This window comes from Passer montanus, unplaced genomic scaffold (assembly GCF_014805655.1).
Source record: "Passer montanus isolate IOZ18808 unplaced genomic scaffold, ASM1480565v1 scaffold169, whole genome shotgun sequence".
NCBI classification, from domain to species: Eukaryota; Metazoa; Chordata; class Aves; order Passeriformes; family Passeridae; genus Passer; species Passer montanus.
Window position 1 is genome coordinate 666,056 of NW_024364159.1, and position 26,691 is coordinate 692,746.

General features: G+C 37.0%; 1 long non-coding RNA gene across 1 annotated transcript in view; it reads right to left on the reverse strand.

Annotated features, from left to right (window-relative positions):
• The window catches only part of LOC120499738, a 54,101-nt gene extending 28,606 nt beyond the window's left edge, over positions 1-25,495 (reverse strand). The window contains exon 1 of the long non-coding RNA XR_005626953.1: positions 25,343-25,495. This is a non-coding gene — a long non-coding RNA (uncharacterized LOC120499738). The remainder of the gene's footprint in view (positions 1-25,342) is intronic.
• Between the last annotated feature and the right edge of the window lie 1,196 nt (positions 25,496-26,691).

The window sequence follows — 26,691 nt, forward strand, 5'->3', positions numbered from 1 at the left end:
GCTCATTGCTGTCAGTGCTGCTCACCTGCTGCTCACAGCTGCACCCACTGGGGATGGGGCTGGCCACAGCCCCACTGATTACCACAAACTGTGTAGCTACATATTAAGCTAGTTATTAATCTATATTAATAATTATTAATACATAGTAATACAATTCCACTCAATGGATTTGAGATATGAGCAGGCTCTGTATTTATTTTAGAAGTCTATATGTCACATGCCTTCTGTTTGGACCCACATACAGGCACTAATTCAAACCTGTTTATAAAGACAGTTTATCTCCCAGCCTTTCCTTGTACTTACACTCAGTTAAAGAATTATTTTCACAGATTAAATCTATTGCCAGTGGGAAGCAATGCTGCCTGTACTACTAGCAACTCTTCTGTTGCCCAGTTAGGCAGCAACAATAAATCACAACACAACTCTACTCATAATTACTAAGCTTTAGCAGGGAAAGCTCATAGACAAGGTAAAATTTGGTACTGCTGTGGGTTTCAGCTAAGCTGCTGTACTTCCTATCAGTACAAGATCTGTCCTTACTCAGTGGAGAAGCTAGAAGAACAAGCAATAGCTCAGGGTAAAATTAGACATAAACCAGCAAGTAGTCCTTAAGACACAAAGCTTTATTTTAAATAGACCTTCAAATTTCAATACTACTGACCATATTCTTGGCTTCTAAGGATTTGACTGACAGGGCTGCAAACAATGGAACAATCATCAGCTTTTGTGTTCCAGCACCTGCTCCTTGTACACCAGGTGACAAACAAAGGCACTACTCCTTCACAAGTATGTTGGACAAGGGTCAGTTTGAAGAAGATGGCCCTGGATATCATCACCTGCACTGCCAAGCTAAGAATTAATTACAACTGTACATCTGTTTTGGACTCAAGAAAAGTAGAGTGCTCCTAGGCCTCTCATTTAATGACTTGAACTCAAGCCCCTTTTTCATCATAAAGGGTGAAAATAAGAAATGGGATTCCCTTTGGCTTCATTGGAGTGCTGCAAGCAAACCCTCCTCAGACATTTTGTAAATCTGCAGTATGACCAGTCCTGTACTGTCCTGTAAATGAGCAGTAATTAAGCAGTTACACCGAGGCTGCCATGTCACTGAGGCTGTAACTCAGCACCTGCTATCACAAAGCCATTATTCAATAGTTACAGATTCAGGCAGAGAATATTACACCAGTGAGTCACATCCCACAGATCTATGCCTAATGACAAGGATCATACAGTTCTTTAAATAAAGACTACACTCATCACAAAATATCCACTTATTTGCCATAAGATGTAGTAATTCATTTAGAAATAATAATTTTGTCTTTTTTTCCTCCCCCCAGAAAAATTTGCCTTCAAATGCTCCATCACATCTTGAATTGGAATGGATAGCTGTTCTTCATGCACAATAGAAGAACGATGGCATTTTAAACATATGGCTGAGCCGGCAGCCCTCTCTCCAGCCTTCACGAAAGAAAAGCACCTTCAATAGACAGGCACAAAACTTTTCCTGAACACAATGTCATTCAAACTACATAAAAGGGGAAAATGTATGCATAGAATATCAATAACCGTGAGAAGGAAAGGAAATTTAACCTTTCTTGAGACAGCAGAAAAAAAGAAGAAAGTTTCTTAAGCATCATCTCTTGCCCCACTCCCCAAACCCAAGTTCAGGGACTTCTAACCACAATGACAACAAAATGCACAGTTCCTTTGCTTTCTTCAAAATAGTTCAAGTGCATTCTTTCATGTATTCATGCTGGGAGAATGCGCATGCTAAAGCTTTTGCTTCAGGAGTAAAGAAGAAATAATGGACAAACAGATTCAGAAAGAGGCCAACAGAGAACTAGCTGGCTATAATCTATGGCCTTGCACATGATGACATGCTGGTAAATTTAGTTAAGGATTTCGATCAAGGCCATCTTTATCCAAAACAAAGGCAAAATTCCTGCTACAGAATGCTCAGGCATTGTGAGGAATTGTAGCATTTATTTCATTTTCATTTTATGTTCTAAATCACCTGTCTTTTATAAATGTTCTGCCTCAAATTGTCAGCATTATATTACAGCAATAATAAAGTGACTTATTGCTGACCTGTTATCTTTGAAGTTCCAGAAAGTCAAGCAGGGCTGAAAAATGGATTTTATGACATCCATTTCCCCTCTGTGAGAACAGATCAGACTTCTCTGATGTATTGTTCTTTTCTCCAACAAACCAATCATCATCTAACTTATCCATTCATATATCAGGTCATGACTGTTTCACATTACTATCCACTTATGAGGAGAAAATCTATTAAGAAATAATAAGAAAAATCATTTTAAATGTGTATTGCACAAACCACAAAACTGTTTAGCTGAAGAAAAGTAGAAACTGAGTAAGAAGAGAATAAATTAAAGAAAATAATAAACCAGGAATTTATATATGCAAAACCCAGAAAAATAGATTTCAACTCTAAATCAAAATGACAAATCTGAATTATTTCTATGTTGATATAAACTTTAACTACAGAATCTTAGATATTTAAATAGCAACTCAGTACACGGCAACTTCAACCACAGCTTGCTGCTGTTGAGATTGAGCAGTTCATTTTACACAGCAGCATAAGGAACACCACACAGCTTGAGTTTACAAGGGTTTTTCCAAGTGAGTAGTGACAATTTGTCAATCTTTTTGATACGTAACCCTTCATAGGTTACATGTAGTTCATTTGAGAAAAGTTTAGGTAATTGAAGTTCATATGGTTTAAACATCTAGAGTTATAGGAGCAACAGGTCTAAACTAAAACAATTTTATTTTTTTTCAGTTTTCATTCATGCATTCATCTGACAAATTTTCCAAATGTTCATTACATAGCTCAAAGAAATTCCTCCTTACGCTCATAAACCCTGTTTCACAGCTTCACTTGTGCCAACCATTACTTTGCTAGCTTTGCATATAACAGTAAGGTTCCCAGCACAATCATATTTCCAGGATTTTAGTTCCCTTGTTACCCAGATGGACCTTTTCGACAGCAGAAAGTTACAGGTTGCCCAGTTTTAATTACTCCTGTACTGGTACTCTTAATTGAATCATTGAATCCCCAGGCATTCCACAAAGCCAGGTTCCATTTTCACCACCCTAGTCTATCAATCTTTTTAATAATCTCTTCTATATGGATTACTTTTTTCCATTTTGCCAATTCCTCTGTCATCTTGCTTTACCCTCATATCACTGTAATTTTTCACCCTATCATCAGTACTGGTAATACCACTGTCATTTATAAACATTACAGGAATAGAAAGTACTCCTCAGTCTCCTACTGAGACTGCTGCTTATTTTCCATTGTTAATTACCTTATGATATTTCAAGAAAAATCTTAGGAGGATGACAGTCATGATTAGCCCTTAGCATACAAATGAATTGTCTAGAACTTTATCACAACTTAATTTCACACTTTATATCCAACGGAAATGGATAATTACCTCATCATGCAGGGAAACATGGTCAGCAGTGTTCAAGGGAAGTAAACGCCAGGAAAGCAAACCTCAGCTGTCATCACAAACCATGAAACCTGATATTATACATTATGCTTTTCACTCTTCTAGTGCAGATTCATTTTGTATACTATTACCTTTCTCTTACATTAATTAACTTCTGCATTAATTGTCAGAGAGCAGTATCAGTCTGTTTGTGTCTTAAAACTAAAGTTCATGCTGAGACACACACATCCCAAAGGAATATTAAAGTTTGCTGATGACACTAAATTGGGAGGGACTGTTGACTTTCTCAAGGGAGGAGAGTCCCTGCAGAGAGACCTTAACAAATTAGAGATGGACAATCAGCAAGTGTATGAAGCTTAACAAGGGCAAATGTCAGATTCTGCACATGGGACAGGGCAACCCTGGTGGTGTGTATAGGCTGAGGAATGAGAGGCTGGAGAGCAGTGCTGCAGAAAGGGATCTGGCAGTCCTGGCTGATGGCAAGCTGAACATAAGTCATTGTGCCTTGCCAGCCAGGAGGGACAAGCATGTCCAGGGTAGGGGACAGGCACAGCATCAACAGCAGGGCAAGAGACAGTGATTGTCCCTCTCTGCTCTGCACTGGACCAGCCTCACCTTAAGCACTGTGCACAGTTTTGGGCTCCACAATATGAAAAAAAAATACTAAACTATTAGAGAGCCTACAAAGAAGGGCCATAAAAAGGGTGAAGGGTCTGGAGGGAAGCCACATGAGGAGCAGCTGAAGTCACTTGGCTTGTTCAGCCTGGAGGAGACAGAGGAAACAGAGGGGCAGACACTGATCTCTTCAGTCTTGTGAGCAGCAACAGTTCCCCAGGGAATGGACGAAGCTGTGTCCAGGGAGTCTTAGGTCACACATCAGGAAAAAGTCCTTCGCTCAGAGTGGTTGGGCTCTCCAGGGAAGTAGGCACAGCACAGCCTGTCCAAGTTCAAGATGCATTTGGACAAAACTCTCAAGCACATGGTGTGACTCTTGAGGTGTCCTGTGCAGAGCCAGGGGCTGAACTCACTGATCCTTATGGGTCCCTTCCAACACTGCACATTCTGTTTCTATGCTGAGTTGCACTCAGCATAGAATCATTGTCCACTTTCTTTTCCAAAGCAATGCTCATGCTAATTTTATATGCAAAAACCATGTTCTGACTTTTCTGTAAGAAAAAAATCAATTGAAGACAATGGCCTCTGCAGTAAGTAATATGCAATTAGCCCAAACACAGCCAATGTCTCTGCTAAAATGATGTAGTAATATACATCAGATATTGCTTCATTATATTTCATTAGAACATTGTATTTCATTAAAATATTACTTCCACTGCGGTATTTACTTATACTCAATATGTACATAGGCCAAGCTGCTAGAACATATCATTGACAGAATAATTGTTTCAATCATTAATTTAGTTCACAGACGCCATATCTTCAGCCCAGAAGTTCCTTCTCATTACACCTCTGTGTTTGTAACAATTCAGAAAACATTTACCCCTACACTTGCACAGGAAATATAAGTTTACACTACATGAACAAAATTTGTAGCAAGTAAGTTTATTACCATAGATTCACACCAGAATTAGAAAATTGTCTTGCAACATTTCCCACAAAATAATATTCTGCAATGCAGAAGAGAAGTGCTCTTTGCCTTTAGTTACTAGTCCATAGGGTTAAGTTGCTACCTGATTTTTCCATTGGCCTGTCCATAACACATAATCTACAGACAGAAAAGAAAATATTCCTTTTCCCTCAAGCAAAGTCACACAAAGCACCTGTCAGCATTCAGCTCCACAGTTAGTGTGCAGCAGCAGCCAAACAGGCTTCAGAAGATTTTCTGGTAACCATTTGGCCAGTGTTTGAGGTACTGTGATGGACATGTTGGCAATCCAGAAATTGATGCATTCGTGCTTTCTCTTTACATACAGCTTTACACGTATTGACATGAATTACCTATTCCAGGAAATGCAGGCTAAGACCACTGCAATTCATCTATCATCTGTCAGGTATTTTTTCACTCTGGCAAGCAACTGACAACACTTCATATAAATCCAGGTTTATCGTATAAAGTGAGCTGGCCACTGAAGAAAAACCTGAACTGCAATTGAAATTTTTCTTATACTATGGAGTTGGACTCTGACTACTCATCTTCACTTGCTGCTTCATATCATGGCTGGTTTTCAACAGTTTTTCACCTAGTATTTTATGAGGAACAGAGGGAGTTTGCAACACTAAGTGCTGAAGAAGCAGCAAGCCTAAGGCTAGACCCTGTGCTTTGTCTGTAGGATGATACAAGAGATTTTCAGCAACAGGATTTGAAAAGTGACCATCAGCCTTCAATACAAAGGCAGGGATGGACAGGGCTTCATTCCAAGAAATAGGGCTTGTGGAAAACAACCTATCCTTTTATCTTGCCAACAAATAATCAGAGATTAAAGGGAAGAGGCAAAAAAAGGATTAATTCTTCTTTTGCTTACTTAATCTGCTTCAGTCTACTGAGCAGCTTCTGTATGTTCTTCATTAAGAACTTGGATCTACTCCAGGTTAAAAGAGACTAAAGGTATATGAAGTGAATACAAATCAGATTATTTCATTCAGAACTAACCAAAGCAAGAGATAAAAAGCCTTAAAAGTTCTGATTATTACAAAAAACAGCTTCAGTTTTCAATGATTTAGTGGATTTGATATCAAGGCAGGCTAAGAAGCTAATGGGACTTTGAGAAAGAAAAGTGAAACCATTGTCTAGGTGAGACACAAGACCAAGTTTTAGACTTCTTATGACTTCTTTTGCCTTTGAACAAGTAATTTCAGATTTTACCCAGGATTCACTGCAATATTTAAAAGCAAGAATTCAAACAGAAATTTGAAATGCTTTAGAGGACTAAAGAAAGCTGAGACTTCCCAGCCAGTGTCCAAAACAGAGGAGGGTTGAGTTTGTCTACTGTGTAATTCAGATGTCAATTTACGGGCTTTCTAGTACCACATGGCTTGGTGCAATCTGCTTAGAGTATTGTTACTCTTATCTTTTGGTTAGACATGAGAAATTAATGACTGAGAAGTAAAAGACTCTGAATCTTATTCTGTGCTCGCCAACTGCACTAAGACCATCATCCCTAATTATTATAGGGAATATATGTCTATATCCCTGTACATTTTTATAAAAGAAATTATTTCTTAAGGGAAAAAAGGCAACAAAGTAAGCATTTCAGGGAAGTAGAGAAGTGACAGGTGCTACACATAAAAAATGAAGTTTTGCCTTCAAAGATCTCAAAATCTACATTCATATATATGCAATTTGGGAAATGATAGCATTCAATAGAACACATCAATTTCGGCAATGACCTCTTTAAATAATGTTACAGAGGTAAGATTGCTGCAGGTATTTGGAAGAATAGCCATCCAAAGACCAAAGTGTGTCTTTAGGACTCAGGAGATCTTGTTATAATTCCCTCTTTAGTCGCAGGCTTTCTGTAAACAGATTCATAAAATTATTTAGATAATCCAAATTAATGGAAGAAAGACATTTCAAAGCATCTCAGCTTCAGTGCCTCATTTTATCAGTGCTCTGTCATCTAAGCATTCTCCTATTTCACCAGTGCTGGGAGGGAATAAATATATCAGAGTGAAAAGTGTTCATATCATTGTGAAGGCATTATTTTTATGTATAATAGTAGGAACAGACATTACATGTAATTTGGAATCTTATACATGTTTCAATGCAGAGGAAATAGCAATTAGAGCCTTACTATAAAACACTGTAAATAGACAAATCACAATATGGTTCTCTATTAAAGAATTCCCAGTGCCAGATGCTGCTCCTGCCATTATTTATGCACAGCCATAATTCTAAGAACTTTAGTCCATTGACTGACTTATGACTCCAACAAGTGTTTCTACAATCAAACCCAAACTATTTGATGACAGGCAACAAGTGGATTAACACCCAGACAGGGAAAAATAATTCCCGAATAATTTCTGAGCTGAAGCACATTAATAAAATCCCCTTTAAAACATTTTCATTTTGATTTCCCAAGAGAGTACAAAGTATCTCTATGCACCCAGGTTTTGATTTAACAGGATTCTACTAACTAGCAGTCTCAGAAATGCAATCATGGAATTCTCTAGCATAGCAGCTAATTATCCAAAATACTGCTAATTGTGACTCTTATGCTATGCTAGTTGGAGAAAATTCCAATTAATTCGTAGTGCCCTGGAACTTGTCTGCACACAAGCAAAGAAGGAAGAAAGATGCCATGTGGCACCCATGAGTATGACAGGAGAACTACAGCACCCCCAGCTGTTCATCCCCAGACAAGCTCTGCTCCTCAGGACACAATGCTGCATGGGGACTCATCCTCTGACACTCTGTTGACATCTATATAAGCTTTATGTTCCATAACTGACGCTCAGATGTCAAAGCCTAACAAATCTCATCATGAGGAAAGAGGCTAGGAGTTCCATTAATAAGACTCTTTCCTGCTCTATTTACACTCTTCAAGAATGTTGCAATCCCTACTTTTCAGAGCAAGCTTTTTAGTAAGCCCATTTTAAAACTAACATAGTCCACATCATATAAACTAGGGTCAGTCATTTTTCATAACTTTGAAAATGCATAAATGTTCTAGCACTTTAGTCACAGGGAACTATATTAGTGTATTGGTTCTGTGTCTGATAATGCTTCAGAGACAACTCAAGAAATTCTATAACACATAGTTATGTAATAACATCCATGTAGAGATGATTCAGATTAATTTATGCCATCAGGCACAAGGTTTTGAATTTAAGCCAATTCAGCTGGTCTTCCCACAGCTTTTCATCACCAACCCCACACGCCTCACTTTCTCTGCCTTTTCAAAATGCAGTTTACACAAAGCTGTAACTCAGCCTAACACATTCAAGCATTTCCCTGCTTTCCTTCCTGTCTTTCAAGTCAGTATTTTATCCTAACTCATTCAAAATACTTTTTTTTTAATTGGGTTCTAGTGAACACAACAGAGCTACTATAAAAATAAGACCTCCAGACTCCCATCTTCAAGTGCAATACTTTTAAAAAGCAAGTTAACTCAACTCCTGTTGCAAGATGAAACCAGTTTGTGTATATGATTACCCACTGAAATTTTTTTCACATATTTTTCATACTGTTGCTGCTTTTCATGTAGACCATTAGTCTGTTGTTTTTATAGTATTTACTTCTCAAATTACCTATTTTCAGTTAATAAAAGTTGCTGAAATATAAGGAACCAAGGATGGAGAATCATCATACATCTGAATATACTACTTCAAGAGTGCATTTTTGTAAAAAATAAGAGAAGAATTAAATGTGAATAGCTTACTTCAGAGCTGTTAAGTGCCTTGGCAACACAAACACACCAGGCCTTCCTTTTCCTGTTTTCCCTCTCCCTGTTTGGCAACTTTAATCTACAGACAGCTACAGAACCACATCAATGTGCAGTGGCTGGACAGGTCAGTAAGAGAGGACCTCAGAACTCTCAGATGATTGAGGATGAAGCTTCTTGGAGTTCACTTTCTCTTGGCTTCTGCTGCACTTTGAGCTACAGCTCAGTGAATCCAGTCTCTGTTTCACTGAGACGCCAATTAATCACAATTCTGTGCTTACCTAACCTTGCTGGGACTGATGTTTGTTCTGTTATCCACCTCAAACGCAGGGCTGAGATCTTCGAGTGCCTGTGGCTAACAGCCCCCCAGATTCCTTAGCAGCATGCTTAAATCAAAGAAAACATTGCCATATGCAGAGCACAGAATTTTAGGGCACTCAGCAGAGGGAATGTAGTTAAGAATTGGGCTCTACATCTGAGAGAAATTTAGAGCATGGAAAATGCTGCAGCTGACTTCGGATCTGTCGATAAAACACTAGAAAGTCATGGAGACACCACGCTCTTTTCAACCTCAAGTTTAAAAAATCTTCGTGCATTTAAGTAGCAACAACTTAAATGTTGCTATGTTTTAATATGTTAAAATAATTACACCCAAAAGTATCAAATGTATAGTATCTTGATAAGACAGCAAGTTACCACATGAAAAATATTCACAGTAATTTTTCCAAAGAATTATCTTGAAAACATTATAAATTAAATATGTTTACAGATGAAAAGTGCCAGAAAGTAAAACAGAGCAGGAAGGTTTTAAAAGATTAGCAAAATAAAGTTCTACCAAGTACACCTGATGGAACTTCATTATTTATTTCACAATTTTTACCAGATTTTTGAGTTCTCTAGTAGGGAAACAGAAACCACTATCAGATCTGGACATTGCAGAGAGCTCCTTGTTTAGTTCAGAACTGATTTCCACTACTTGTAATTATTCCATCCAAAGATCTCAGTAACATATACATTTCCTGGAAATACTGAGTTCTCAATATGCCTCTTCCAGGCAGGCAGAAATACATGAGCTTCAGTAATCAGTTACATGTAATGGCCTTGCTGCATTTAAAATTTCCTCCTTGCAACTAACCCTAATAAACCTTGCCCTCCAGTAAGATCAAACTGTGGTCAGCTCCAATTTCTGTCTGTTATCCAACCTTCCCTAGCGTGAACATTCAGAAACATTTAAATTTCCATCCTTGCTCACTAACTAGGTGAGAAATAGGTTATATAAGGCCACAAAAACTGTAACTGAAAAGTAATTCAGTACTAACATTGCCAAATAATCACTTACAAAAGACCAACACAAAACTTCCACCTTGTTTTATCCATGGACAAATACAAATAAACACACCAAATATACACTATTTTAGCTGCTTGTTGGTAGTCGATAATATACCACTATGCACAACATTCAAGACATACTCTGGAGCAACCAACAGCAAGCTCCACCCAAGTATTTGGCATAATGTGACTGCTGTTGATCAAGCTGAACTGAGACTTGAAAATGTGAGAGAAAATCCTGTTCGTTTTTAAACACTTTTTTTTTTTTGCATATTTATTAAAATCAAGATGTGTTATGTAGTCATTCAAATGTGAAAATGAAATATGCAAGAAAACCTGAGCAGCAGAGTAGGTGCACTCTGCTTTGACATGCACTCATCTTAGGAAGCATCTTGTTGAAGAATACAGGTTGCTTTTATTTAGTTCAAAACTTGATAAATCTGGTAAATAGGTGATGCAATTCCCACTTCTTACACAAAGTAAAACTAAATTGAAAAAAATCCGAGGTCAGATTTATGTATCAATTTTTTGTTCATGCTTCAAAGCATAATACAACCTGAAGCTGACAGTGCTTATCTGACATACTTTTAATGCATCCAGGGGAGCACAGAAAAATACATTATTATATTGATTTTTCAAAATGTGTTAAATACCTGCCCATTCTGAATAACTTAACTTCATGTGACATTTTAGCTATTGGAAAAGTCTTCTGCTCTCCTTTCCCTCTGTACTGCAAAGGACTTCACAAAGACAACATGAAGGAAAAGACTACTAACTTTTCAAGAGTCTGGATCAAAGCTTACTAAATTTTCACAGTCTTTTGCTACAAACTCCACAGCCATACCTTTAGAAAGCCAAGAAACAGCACTAAAGCCATTTTCCCAAGTCACTGATAATCATACACAACAGCACTGGAGAAACAAAGAAAACAGTAAATCAGACTCTGTGGCTGAGAAGAAACACCTGAGTTTTAACACCACTTTAGCACAACTACCGACATCTCTTATTCTTGGCTTTCAGTGGCAGGCAACATTTGAAGGAACAAGAACCTGAGCCAAGGATAATGACAAAATGCTGTCACACCAATCACTTTTTGGCAGAAGGTCTTCACACCTTTTCTTACCAACTTAGTGTGCCAAGAATTTGAGCTTTCTCACAGGCTCTTTTATACTACATTTCTCAGCTTGTCTACTATTATTATAAAGAATCATCACAGCTACAAGCTCCAGTTGAAGGTCTTATTGAGATCTATTTGCTTTACACCACCATTGGACATGAATTCATTAATTGCAGGGACGAGAAAGCAACTATATGTAATCACCAGTACTAATTGCACCTTGCAACACTTCCACCTTCCAAGGCAAGAGGACACCACTAATATGACTTAGTAACACTTTTACCTTTTGTGGAGTCGCAAATCACCCAGCTATGAGAAAGCAGCAAAGCAACACTTTCTTTCTAAGCTACATGTAGAGAGAAGAAAATACTAATAAATTTAAAAGGCTCTAGTCTACAGACCAAAAAAAAAAACACCAACAAAACTGTTGTGTCTGCATGGGTCCTTTTGACAAAATACATCTCTATACATCTCTAAATTTGAAGATTTGATCAAATATTCTGTCAGCTTTACACATGATTTGGCAAGTACAGAGCCTGAAAGCTGACAGCAGATAAAATATCAGCACTATTTTGTATTTTACTCCTCTTCTGAGAAGACTCAGTTTGTATCTTCCTTGCCTGCAAACTACCAAAACTCATGAACTGTCTTCAGCAGACTCTTCCTGGGAAACAAAACATTCTTTTTCAGAGTAGTAGAGTACTTTGGTGGTGGGGCAGGGAAGAAACTGAATGATAGGCATGTTATTTTGAATTTTTTTTATTCCTACCAAGTTCTAGTCAAAACTAGGTTCCAATTTGCTAGCAATTAGAACGTCTAGGATATCTATTCCTTCCCAAGACACTATGTGGCTAGTTTTCTTCAAGCTTCCAAGTCCTCAGCTGAGTGGCTATGCTATGCCAAGTAAGCTGCACATAATCCTTTTATGCAACTCAAAAGCAGTGAGGTGACCTATCCTCCCTATTCTGCAGGAAAAAAATTAAACACAATCTATAGTGTACAGTGGCTAACAAATACAATTTCCCTAGCATTTCTATCTCAACACAAGAATCAACAAAAACAACAATCCAGGATTGACCATGACTCCTGGTAACGTAGGAAATATGTTACCATAGGCTTTATTTGAATAGGTAGACTAACAACCAAGTATTGATTACATGTTTATCTCATCTGTCCTTTTGAAGAATAAGCAGTTTCAGTAAAAAGACTGGTTTATTTCCAAAAGGGAAAGAAGGAGTAAAAGCTACACAAACAAAACAACGCAGTCACTGGAGAATGACCTTACTGGGTCTAGCATTCATTATGACCACACTAGTGAAACACCCAAAACCTATATTCATGGTGCCACAATATCTGTTCATTACAGCACACTACTTCAATGGAATTATTTCCATGCTTAAACCTGAGTGAGGGGATGTCTGGCTGATCTCTCCCCAAGCTGATGTTCTACCTGTTCTCATCCAGCCACAATTGGTCCATGTGCAGCTGTTTGGGTGCAGCTTTCAGCCACACCCTGTGTACTCCTGATTGAGGGTTGTCAGCTCAGGCTCAGAGCCACACACATGGAAAGATATTGTTTTGGATAGCTGGAAGGGCACGTGGGGTGAGACTATCTCCAGGCAAATAACACCATGGACAGAGTATTATGTTAGGTTAAGACCAGAGATCTGGCAGATCTAAACTCTAGTTTTCCTACATCTTGCCCCACAGGCAAAACTGTACATACATCTAGAGATTATAGATGTAAGGTTTTCCTTAACAATCTTGGAAAATTACCTGTCACTACTAGGACAAAACTCTTGATGGTCTTAACTTACTTGCTGGAAATACTAATCAATCCTATGGCTATAAATGATATATTTTTAAACTGCTACCTATCAGTTAATGTTCAGTGCTGCTCCGTGCTATCAGAATCACAGCCCCACCCTATAAGGAGCATTACAACACAGATAAATCATATGTATCTCATATTCAAGGAGAGCAGCCAGAAGGGTGATAAGCTTATGAGTGTCTGTTTGACTAAACAATCACCATGATCCACCACCACTAAAAAACTGCTTATGTAGTTCAGGGCAAAATTGAACTTGGAAGGATCTATTACATCAATTTCTCTAAATTAAGGAGACAACACAATGCACACAAGAAAAAATTTTGGCATTGGGGAAAAAAAATCTAGAGGTTTAATTTAGGAAAAATTTTTAAACCACACAATAATCAATCAATATAATTAAGGACCTAAAAGACTGCATTAGTGAATCTCAGGAAAGTTTAAGAATTGTTTTCTTTCAGCTGGTATTCTAAGAAATCCAGTGTGTTCGTAAAGAAAGTCAGGATCCAAAATTAACATATGTTAAAAAAAAAGCTCAGAGCTAGAGTGTGCATAGAAAACTTAAGCTATAGGTGTAAAAAAATCACAGCAGTCACCTGATGCTGCTAGTGCCATTTCTCAGTGAGACGTTCACATGTCCCACATGTGCAGAGAACTGAGCAAAGCAGTTCAAAATTGTTTACAAAGCCCAACCAGTAACTGTGCTTTTTCCTGCCACTGAATTCCTCAGTGACGTCTCATGGGGAAAAGTATGAAAGAAAAAACAAGATACATTAGATTTTTTTAATTATAGGGAGAGGGTGCTTTCTTCTATATTGATCTTCTGTCAGTGTTCTTTTATTCTACACCAATTTAGAATCAGAATCAGTTCTTAGCCATGCCAGAGCTGACTAAAAGGGAGACATATTAAATTCATTGCTGAGATTCATAGGCACAGATGGGGCCTGACATTTTAAAAGCAAAACAGAAGTTTAGTGTAGTGTGTTCAAGTGCAAAGGCTTCAGGACAAGCTTAGACTTCAGCTTACACCCCAAACACCCATGAAAGATACAGCAAAAGCCTCCTCTCCTCTCCAGCAGAATTAGGGCTCTAAATTATGTTGGGAGACTATAACCAACACAGCTAAGGACAGAAAATAATCACATCATTCAAACTCAAACCATTTGAAAATAGTAGAAGGCAGATATTCCCCTACCAGAGGACAGCTGTGGACCAAAGAAAAGAAGACTAGGACGGAATCATCAAACGAAATCTCACGTCATAATGGTACAAATAAATAACATCTGGCCACCCATATCTGATTTTTGTGAAATAAAAACAATTTTCCTTCCAAATACTTTTCTCCAGAAAGAATAGTGTTCATATCTCTTTTAATGCTTTTTTTATGTTCTGTGACAGTATTCAACATTTGTACAGACAAACCAAGGATCCTCAATATTGGATTAAGGGATTACATGCAGTGGGTTTTGCAACCATTTTCATTTTCTCACTCCTATCACACCAGAAATTGCCAAGCTGAAGTGGGCTGGAGGCAAGTTCAATCTCCATCTCTGTTCAGGGGAGTGATTAAATTTAGCTGATGCTGAGAAAAGGAAATTCAGTGTGATGAACATAGCAAGACTTGACTCGCAAGCCTGTGAGACAGGATTAGTACCACAAGCAAAGCAGAGCTGCTAAAACACCAGCAGAAAATATGGGGACTTAAAAACTGTGTGGGAAAGTAGGAAGGAAATAGAAATTTAATCTTAAAACAAAACAAAAAAAAAAAGCAAACTCTAAACACTATCAGCCCAGGATTTTAGCACATTAAACTCAGTTCTGTATTCCAATACCAAAATTTTAGTTTTGTGAGGATCCCCTTTAATTTTGAGACAGTTTGGAATACAAATTGAGCTTTGGATTTTGTAGCTAATATGCATCTTTTAATAGAACTGAAATGGAAACCTAAGTGAGTTCCACTAGTGTTTGGAGCTGATTCAAATTTTACAGGATTTATTTATTCCTGGCAATAAGACATTAAATACCTGCCTCCGTTAGGAAGAGCTATTCAAACACTTGCTTGAAGCAAACTGGAATAACCTTTCCTATAAACGGAAACTTCCCCACCAACTGAAAGAGCAGGCATTTCTTCCCTCAGGGAGATCAAAGAACACTTCAAAATTACACGCTGCACAAAAAGGACAACTTCTACTCATACAGCCAATTGAACACCTTATTTTGGAGTTATACATTAGACCAATTCCTTTTTTTTGTAACTTTGTTAGATTCAACTGAGAGCACCACCTTGTGGAGACTGCCCAAAAAACGTATTGACCCAGCACAACCATATTCCAAAATTTTCACTATTTTTACTATTTAGAAAGAGCATGGTGTCATCTTAAGAACATAATGTTATCCCTCTTGTCAGAATGATTAGAATGTATTTTCCAAGACTGAATCAAACATATGGAAAGAAGGGATTTTTTTTTAAATCCTGCTTTTCCTCAAGAAAGAAAATAAAGGTGTATTGGGACTCTCTTAGCTTTTTTTTTTTTTTTTATGAAAACAAATGGATCCTCTAGAGCTAAGGCCTATTAGTTTGAGTAAAAGTTAAGAAATAAAACAGGTCCAAAATTATTTCATTCAATTTTCACTAACTGTTGATTTCGAATCAGTTCAAAACATTTCAGTTTTGAATTAGGAAAAATAGAATAATACAAAAATTATACAATATATAACTATATTTTAATTAAGCTGAACTACTCATAACAACTATGTCAGATATCAGCACGTTAATATCAACAAAAAAACCATTTCTATTTAAAAGCAGCTCAATTTGATAAATTACCATCCACAATATGTGTGTGGATCTGTGTGTGCTTTAAAGACGGATCACATCCACAACTAATTTACTGGTTTAATAATTTTAATAGTAAAACTGTATTATTGCATGGCCCACCTGCCCAAATCAGTGTTATGTTTTGTCTTTTCATTTATTCATTTTAGCAAATCCACTTGGTATGGGAAAAAAACAATTAGCAGAGAAAAGAGTTCAGTTCATGTGCACCTACCAGATGGTAAATGTTAGTGTCAATGTGCTGATATTATCTGCTCTTCACTTAAGACTCAAGAATTAGACTTGAAGATGCTTGAAACACTGACCATCAAGCAACCATGAATCAATTCTTGCTACCATTTTGAGAATCTTGCACTCAAGATTAAAGCCATTTCACCTGAAACTAACAGACAAGTAAGAGAAATTATATTTATCAAATATAAAATATCTTCTACCACAGGAGCTGAGTATATTAGAGTATCTGAACTCTAAGTCATATTAAGAGTGTTCCTGCCATAATTACACAGCCACAATGCAAGAAAATGCCCCACACTAACACAGATGTCAGTTGGTCCAGCACCTGCTGCAAAAATGAATTCCTACCTTCTACAGGCAAGATGTGGGCTGGTGTTCCCATCTGCATGCACATTACCACCAAAAAATAAAGCAAATACACATATAATCACAAGACAAAACTTAATGACAAAATGATAAGAGCTCCTTGATTTTACACACAGAGCCATCTGAGAAATAACATTTGTTCTTGCAGCTCCTCAAAAGCTACAGAGGTTTTCCTAACTGCCCTCTATATGAAGTTCAGAAGTACATGTCTCAAGAAACATCTCTAATTTCTGCAATTCATCTTGTTGGAAAAGAATAAAATATTTCATTAATTCTTTAATTACAAACAGCATGAATTCTTTAATTACAAACAGCACCATCAGTCAGATGTTTCCTTATTTTGCCTCACCAGTGTCTCATCAGATGGTACCTAGATTATATGTCATAAATATATAAATCCCAAGTAATACAAGGAAATCTCCTTCCACTTTTCCCAGAAGGTTGAGATAACTGTCCACTGGTGTGGTTTTTACAGCATAAACATTTGTGACATGAAACCAGACAGTGAGCAAATGCTGCCCTGGTGCACAATATTTACAAAATGTGAAGGACAGAAAACATTAGTTTAGTTTCAGATTTGTTTTAAAGTTCAAAAACTCATTCAGCCACAGTAGAATCAGCCCACACTTTTAAATCTAGAACTAGAGCTAATCCTTTACAAGGCTTCACTCTCTTTGGGGAATCAAATCTCCCATGTAAATAAGGCATACGATTTGCTACCCTAGCTACTCCACATTAAGCAAATGGGCTGCGCCCAATTTCAGAGAAACACAAAACAGTGATTACAATGAAGTCAAGGGAGGGAACTGCAAGGGCAAACATTCTAACTGGCTAAAAATCTAGACTAAATAAAAACTAAAGCAAAGGCTGACATAAAATCCATAACAAAAACATTCTCACACATTGCTATTCCCTGTTATACTTACTCCTGTGTACATTAAATGCAGATTGAATACTTCCAAGCAGCTGATTTGTGGGGTTTGAGTTTTAAGAATCAAATAATTTATTTACTATTAATTTGTTAAAATATTTTCCACTCTTTCCCTAAAGGTATTAACAGAAAAAATCTTTCAAGATGCTCCTTTCAAAGGCTCTTCCTCACAGATGAGACGTAAATGCTCCATTAGGACAAGTATTTAATACACAGAAACTAATGAGCTGTTATTTAACTTCATCCTAAGTGTCAGAAGCCTAAAGCAAAAAGTCTTAATTAAGATGATGTGTGCCCCAAGTCTTCTCCCAGGAAACAGGTGAATCACAGCAGATTCCCTTCACTGCCAGATACATGCACAGAATTATCTGAACACATCTGTCATCAATATATGAATGGCATGACATCTCCTGCTGTTAATTCAGATTGATTACTTGTTAAACACATTTAATTGAGGCAGAAGGGAACACAACTGATGTTCACATAAATATATTTATAATAACGGAGAAAAAGTACTTGTGGCATTTAAAGAGAGACTGAAGGACTGTTTGAACATCAGATCTTACACATGTCTAGATGCAACACAAGAAATAACCATAAGAAAACTAATGTTTCCTTTTTATCTTTTACTGTTGTATACCTACTGATTTAACAGATTTCAAGTTTTGAATAATATAAACTAGACATGGTAGACCCTTTATTGTTTCTGACAAGAAATAAATTATATTCCTTTATCAAGAAATGACTGCTTCTAAACCCTAATACTTCACTCTACAGGCTGTTTACAGATACTAGACAAACTTATGCTCCTGAAAATACATTACACCTAACTAGAGAAATGTTTTCTATAAGTATTTTCTCCTGTGTTCATCATCCTTCCATTAAATCTGAAAACCAGAAGGGATCTAGACAGCTGAAACTGAAAGACTGCAAACATTCAATCGGAGTCAAACCTGGTATTTTTCAGTTTTTGTAAACTCACCACAATTCTGCCTTGATCCCTCTGGGAAACCTAACCAGAAAAGTCTCAGCTTCCTCTCTGGTAATTGGGGTTTATGCAGAAAGCTCTGATTCAGGAAATCCATTTTAGGAACACAGCTATTGTCACTGCAACCCCAACCTCTTTCAGCAATGTCACCTCCAGAAGTAAAATAACTATTGCCTTTATCTGCTGACTTTTAGGCATAGTGTTTCAATGTCTTCTGGAATATTATTAGTCCAATCTGTTTGCCTCTCCTGAGACTTCATCAACTTTTTGATTAGTAAAAACATCCATCACTTTAATCTTATCTGCTCATCTCAAAACACTCTTGATCCCTCACTTAGGAATTATAATAGGTCAAGAAAGTTGGCAGGGGAAAAGATAGCAAGACAGTATTAAGAATAGCACAGATACCACAAGAGATTTTCACCTACCAAAGTGATGAAGTTTTATGGATTGCAACAGAGCTGTTCTGATTCAAACCTGCTGAAAATAGCCTTCTAACTACAATTGTATCCATTCAGAAATTATGAATATTTATCTTCCTCTCACTATCTTTGTCCAAAATAAAATGTCTAAATTAATTTCAGTTACAAATGGGGCTTATTTAAATACAGTGTCTTCAAATAGTGACACATTTAGTGGTTTTTTTTGCTAAAAAGTGCCCTTCTCTTTTCCCCATAATTCATGGAATAACTTCTGTATAATTAAACTAGAATGAAAATAGGCAAGCTCTCTGAATGAATTTTCTTTTAACACTGGACCAAAAATCTCAAATCGGGGCAAAAAATAATTTGTGACCTTACTGCAGGAATAGATTAGAGAGGACAAACTCCATAACACAGTAATCAAGTTGCCCCTAGCAGGAAATTAATTATTAAACTTCCATTCCTCTCCCCACACACCCCAAATGAACAGAGCTCACAGACCCTAAGTTATGAGCTCTCAGACTCACTCAAGGGCAAGTTCCACAGTCAGGAAGAGGAGATGGAATGGAAGAAAGTTGTTGGTAAATGAATTTATAGCACATGTTTAGAGGAAATGAACAGCCCATCAGCTGCAGATGGAAGACACACCTAGGTCAAGAGAGGCAGCTTTCAAAAAACACTTAGGAACACAAATGAAAAGGGGAGCAGGTAAGGATTGGGAAAGAAATACAACTTCTGGAAAAAGTCCAGAATTTCAAAAACTATACTGTTTCCCAAAAATAACATACATGGTAATTTTGCCATTACTGTGTCTTTATCCTCATTATATTTGGATTGCTGTGTTTCTCATAACACAGCCAGAAATCTGTAAAAAATGTTAGGATTAAGAGATGTAAAATTCAAAGTACTAATACTTGTATTTAGAAGCCCTTTCCCCCTCATTTTTATTGTACTTCAGTATTAAACAAATGAAGATAAAGGCAACATGAACTATTAAATTTAAAATTGGATCTGATTTTTTTTAAGCACATTAGTCAAAATAATCCTGTTTTGTTACTGTTTGGTTATCAAATGCTAACTTTCTGATCACAAAATTATTTCATACACAGACCAAAAGGCTGATTAAGAATACCTGGCAAGAATTGCTCAATATACAGAGATCAATACAATATCTATACTTCATTCAAATAAATTTCAAATTCTAGATCATATAGTAAAAGAAGCTTTGAATCTCTAAGATCTCAGGCTGAAAAAGTGCCTCAAAAACAGGTAAAGCATTCACAAACCTGGTAATAGAGCCAACTGGATGCTATTTTAATCTCCACAGAAAGAGGAATATTAATACAATGTGTCTTCAGATGCTGGGTAAACTAATTCAGTGTCATATGGTGCATAATTAAACCTGTTAACTCAGAATTCTACAGCCATTATATTCTTTTGAATACAAATAACAAAGTGTCTAAACCTATTCACAAAGGTTTTGATGCTTGTCTCAAAGCAGCAGGTAAAGCAGCACCTCACAACACTCAGTAGTATTTATTAATAATTATCTCAACCCAAAGCACCAATTACCATGAGCTGTCAAGAAGAGTGGAAATGCAACACAGGTAGCAGGCATGTTAAGACTGCTGCAAGTTTTCCTGTTATGATTTATTTTCATCTGTAAATACACCACCTTGTAAGTAAAAGGCTTGGTTTTCTTCTTTTAAACTCAAAGCATACTTCTTATTGCTTCACACTTATTTATATCTGTACAAAAAGTTAGGGTTTGTTTTTTAATGCATGAGCTTAGTATGACCTTCTGTGAAATATCATAAAAGAAAAAAACATAATGCAGATTCCTTCCAGACAAGGTTTTTGAGCCATAACTGTCTCTCTGAGATAACTTAAGTAAATCCACAAGGCACTTTGGCCCTCTGAATGAAATCATGGTCACTTCAGGAAGCAAACCACTGCAGGACTAACAGACAGTGCTTGGACCTAAATTTCTTACAGAGAAGTATAAGCTCTATTGTGAATTATTTTATTGCCTGGACCTTTTGCTCCCCAAGTTTTCTCCTTACAGTTATGACTGTAACCCGGAAAACCACTGTTGGCCATCAAGTATTAGCACTCATTGTTTTCATCTTTACACTGATGGTACTGGAATCTCCCAAGAAATCACTCACACCTGTAATCCAAGGTCATGGTTTTGCTTTATCAAAGATGCAAAGAAAAACTTTGAATATTAGACTAGGAAAAGGACAGCAGAATTTTATAGTGTACCCAAGTCCCCTCAGACAGATCCAGTTCCTTTATTTAAATGAGGGGAATATGGTTTGAGTCTCAGCCTGAAGGGAGCTGAATTCAGGTCTCTCCCCTAGTGAGCTCTACCCAGGCAAACATAAAGGGTTTGTGCCCCAGCAACTGTTCTTCAGAAAACAAGCCATACTCATTTCTTTGGGCAGTAAAGGAAAAGGCTGAAAGTTGCCTTCTCCGGCAGCAGAAGATAAATAAATTTGGAGTCTGAAACAGACGACCCATTTCTGTTATAAGAAAGGTGACTAAAACCTGAAGAAATGCATAATTTATAGCATATTATGACAACTACCCAATCATTCACTTAAGCAATCCTTACTCAATGCATGGATTGTAATATCTTTTTAAATTCCAAACAATTTACCCCTTGCATGTTAACTCCAAGCATCAAAGAGTTCTCAATCTCACTCCAGACAGCTGTAAGTGAAATGTTTTACATACTTAAGGGCACATTTTCTGATGCTCTTACGTTTTCTTACCTGGAAACAATATTTTTTCATCTTTTGACAAAGGAATGCAAAAAAAAAAATTATGCTTTAATATGAATGCTTTGAACACTTGTTAACACTGACAGCTAAAGAAGCTGTTTTCATCAACAAATCATAGATGGAAACAAGTTTCAAATGCAGGTGAGCAAGATAGTGTTTAGAATGGTTCTATAAACATTTTGCAAGAAAAACAGACTAATGGAATCTGTTGTAGTATCTAAATTCACACTGTATTTTCCACAGAAAACTTACTTATATGTAAAACAGGAAGGAAAGTCAAAACACTGTAAAGTTGTTCATGTAAAGTAAGGAGAAATATCTGAGACACTCCATGTAAACAGGTACTCCTGTTTACTTCCCCTAAATATAGTACTTTGAATGCTGATGCAAATTTTTCCTTTGTTTATCTTGTGCTTTTCATAGAGGAGAAAAAGGACATGGTGACTAAACAACTAACTGAAAATAAAAGCTCTAGCCAACATAATAAAAAGGAAAACAAAGAAGAAAACAAAATCAGTTTTCAAGTAAGCACATCGGTTACTAGGAGAAAATTGTTTACAGGAAGTTCTACAAGTCCAGAAAAAAGAGAATAGGACAAAATTGTCTATAACAATGGATACTGATCATAGACACCAAATTTACAAAGAAAGAGTGTTTGAATTGGTAGAAATTATTTCCAGATAAAATGACTGATCTAATGGCATTTCATAAAAGCTCAAGGATAGAGATGGATTTCTCTTTAATGGAAATCAAAGTCAACTTTATAGGCTTACTTCCCCATTACACTTTGAGTATTATTTCCAATTAAGAATTGCATTCTTAACTCAGTGGATACAATTTAAACACAGTATTTGAGTATATTGCTATCTTCAAACATGTCCATTATTACACACCACACAGTCAAAGCACCAAAATATAGGACAACTTGATTGGGTGTTGTTGAAAAGCCACATGGTCTGAAAAGTTGAATTTTTTTAAAGTCATATTCAGTAGCATGAATTTCATGACAGGACTGCAATATGAAAATGGATTTTTGAGTAGAATGTCATATTCATGGAGTCTAACACGGCAAGCTCCTCCTGTAAAGAATTAGGTTGACCTTACATATATGACTAATGCTAGCAAAATACTTAAACCTCTTATATATATGTCCCTAGCTTCCACAAAACCCTGTAGCCATTTATTTACAGTTTCCAATGGAAACAATTCCATCTAGACTTCTGAAGGATTTTGGTTTTAGAATATTTTATAATTATTTGATAAATAGCAAAGAATATGCTTCCTTCCTCTTCCTAACTATTTGAAAGGGGAAAGTGTCAAGGCTGGATCTCTATTTCTGCATGATTTAGATAGTTGTGGTTAAATACTGCTGAATCATAACACCCTGTTCTACCACTGCTGCAGACTAGAGGGCTTACCATAGTAGGGAGGGGAAATGAAAGAATCCATTCTGTCTACAATGAAAGTGTTGTGACACACACAGCTAGGGAAAACCAAAATAAGGAATGAAATTTTTAATAATCTTGAAGTACTTGCACTTACTCAGCTTCATGTAAGAATAAAACCTTTATACATAATTATTATAAATTAAACACAGTATCTAATAAATATAAAAGACAACTCTCAGAAATACAGCAAAAGTTCCAGATCTGCAAAGTAAATTGTGAACCTCTCTTCCAGTAATGACAGTAAGCCATTGCTCCATTTTAACTGTTATTTAATTGACTCTTCACAAAAACAAAATCCCCAAGAACTCCCACAACGAACAAAACCTCCCCTCCACTAACCCATGCCCCCAAAAGGAGAAATTCACATGAACAATTCACCCTCACATTGAATTCACATTCAATTCAACCCTCCCCAAAAGGAGAAAACAAGCCTGGTAAGGTTTCACAAGCCTTCGAGCAGAGGAGGTTATTTGAAGCTTAATTCCACCACACTACTGCTGCCTCTGCAGCAAAGATCCTGAACTCCCATAGTCTGGTTTTGCACTGTTGCAACACAATGATCTTTGGGATCAGCCTGCTCTGAGGAACAAACTGGGTGTCCTCTACATGACTCACAGGTTCAGTTGATGACAACAGTGCTGCAACACACAATTATGCATAGTCAGAACTTTCTGAGGGAAGACCCTACCCCAACAAGACATTCAGATTCCTCTGCACACCAGTTGACAAAAACGTAGCTGAAGCTGAGCTTGCCCTATGTGGATCCAAAACAGACCCATTTGAACCCTGTATCACATCTGTAACAATCTAGCAAGAATCGCTCTGCCTTTCTTCCCACCCCAGAAAGTGTCACACAACTCCAAAATCTGCAGTTGTGATCTAAAAGATTTGTAGGAAATGGATAGCTCCTGAGCACCAGCACAATGCACCTGCAATGCTGGCAGCGGTTAAACTCAGCATTTACTTAAAATGTTGATGCACAACTGCCACACCCTTTTAGCTAGAAAATTCAGCTTTCTCCTCTTAAGTATCTAAACCCACCATGCTTTGATAGTCCCAACAGGTAAGGAATCAACATCAATGAAAATTATTATAAATTGGAGATATACCACTCATGAAGCACTAATCCTGCTGTCCCATGCAATTTTTAGCCAGTTACACAGTGACCAATGCCAGAGAAATACCATCACCTTCAATAACAGAAATCACATACCTAAAGACATGACATTCCAGAGTCTAAAAAACTATCAGCCTCAATTTCCTGCGCTTCTCCTAACAAAAATCCTCACCATGTCGCTGTAACAACATAGTTTGAACAAAAGCTTACTTTACAACAAATTTTTAGAACTCAGATTAGCAGGTGACAAAAAATTTTTTCCCCCTTGAAACTTTACTGGTCCATGCCAATGCTGCTGCCATTGCACCACCACCTCTAATTCATGGTGATTTTCTGAACTCAGGGAATGTAAAATACAGAATTCACACATCAGGATGCAAAGTCACACTCTGCATTAACTACAGGAACTCTCCACTCTAAGTCAGAATTAAAACCAGTTTGTCTCCCAGCATATATCCTCGCCTGTGTTGAAACATGAAAATGAAATGACAAAGGACCTAATCTCACTTTCACAGAAGTCAACAGCAAAGCTCCTGCTGACTTCAATAAGAGCAAAAGCCAGCACTAGATCTCCAAAAATCATTATTATTTCCTTCAGAGCACCAAATGCATTTCCTATCAGTCCCACGCAGAAGGATGATGGTCTCTCAGCTTTCCAATAATATTGAAAAGCTCTCATATAGAAAAGCAACTCAGACTGCCAGTGCTAATGTAATGTCTATGACCACCTGAGGAATACAGTTGGACTTCAGCATAAAACCCAAAGAAAATGAAAGAATCAATCTCCCTATGAGAGAAGAAAGATGCATGTCTGCAGTAATGACTCTGTGAAAACTTCGGAACCAACAGAAAAAAGTCTGCCATACTTTAAGGAGAACTTGTATGCGCATCTCTTCCTCTCTCCACCACAAACAGTTAAGATTCAGGGAATAATATTTACTTTTATATATCCAAGAATTTCCTTAGATATTTAGCAGGAAATTACTATCAGAAGTGACAGACAAAGAAGAACTTTGACTCAATGGAAAACTATGAAAAAGAGATTAAAAAGTACTTATGTAGTTAATAGACTTTTAACAAGAATTAACAAAAGTAGTAAGACAAAAATCCGTACTTTTCAAGTACCTTTCCTCTTGAAGTCATTTAGAAGCAGTCAGAAAAAACATAAGGGTTTAATCCATAAACACAGTGTAAAGGAAAAGCTGAAGATCATCTTGAGATCCTCAGAACTTGAGTCTTGACCACAGCATGCAGTTTGAAACCTATAGGAAATCCAACAATAAGCTACTAATTATGCCCTCCTCTTAGGAGAGCTGCCAGCACACCTGCAACTACTCGATGGCACAAGCTCTGAGCAGAAAGCAACAGCAGCTGCTTCCTATTATATAGGCTGGGATTAAGTTAAATTTGCCTTGCCTGCTACACAGGAGAGACCAGCTTCACCTCATTAGTTACAGGTGCTACTTACTAGTCTAGAGATGAAGGCATTCTTCTAGGAAGACACACGTGGGACCTGAATCTGGGCTTCCAATTCAATACTTGTTTGCAAAGAAATCAATAGAGCAGAGAAGGATTATCAGCTGAAAAGGGAAGCTTTTTTTCATGTTAGATTTTATTCCCTTCCCAGGAATAGGAAATTCACATGTTCAAAATTCACAAATGGACCTGTATAGAAATACAACAGCTGTTCAGTTCTATGTGCAACATTTTTTTGGATCTCCATTTCAAAGCCAGTAACAGGTAGGAGTTCAGTTAAAAAAAAAAATTCCACCGGACAAGAAACAATGGCTACCTGGCCACGGCAGAGACAATACAAACCTCATTTGGAAAGGGAAAACGTTAATACTTTAGTTAATGTTCTGCTAATTAACCCATGCTACTGACAATGATCAGAGTATGATTATGCTGCAGTATTGCACATATCCATTTCCTACTTTTCTCTATCAACAAAAGGCCATCATAGCACCTTGGTGAAACATCCTTCTGCACTGATCAGTTACTTGTCTTGAGCCCTTGCACATTTTACATGTGTCCTAACTTAAGCAACTGCAGTATAGGTGCCCCCAGTTTTCTTTCTTTGCTGAAAAAAATTGAAAAGACAAAGCACTTGCCCTTTCTTGAGCAGCTACTTCACTCCACACACAAGCAGAAAGGTAACTTAGTTCATACAGTTTTAATAGAATTGAATTTCTAAACAAGCTTTCCCTCCAAATATGAGATACGGAAATCAAATAAAAAAGAATCCACGAGTAATTTGCAAGTACTGTATCGCCCTCTACAGTCAATGGGCAAGTTCTGCAAAACGAACCTGGGCACGTTGCTTGCAAAGATCAATAAAAAAACCTCTACACGTAGAAACCCAGAAGAACTAACATTTTTTTATTACGTCTTACTTGTTGGAATCATAGGAACACAATGCAAAAACTTTTTAGTTCTTGGTATAAATACTTGTCCTGGCTTGTAAAATAAGCATG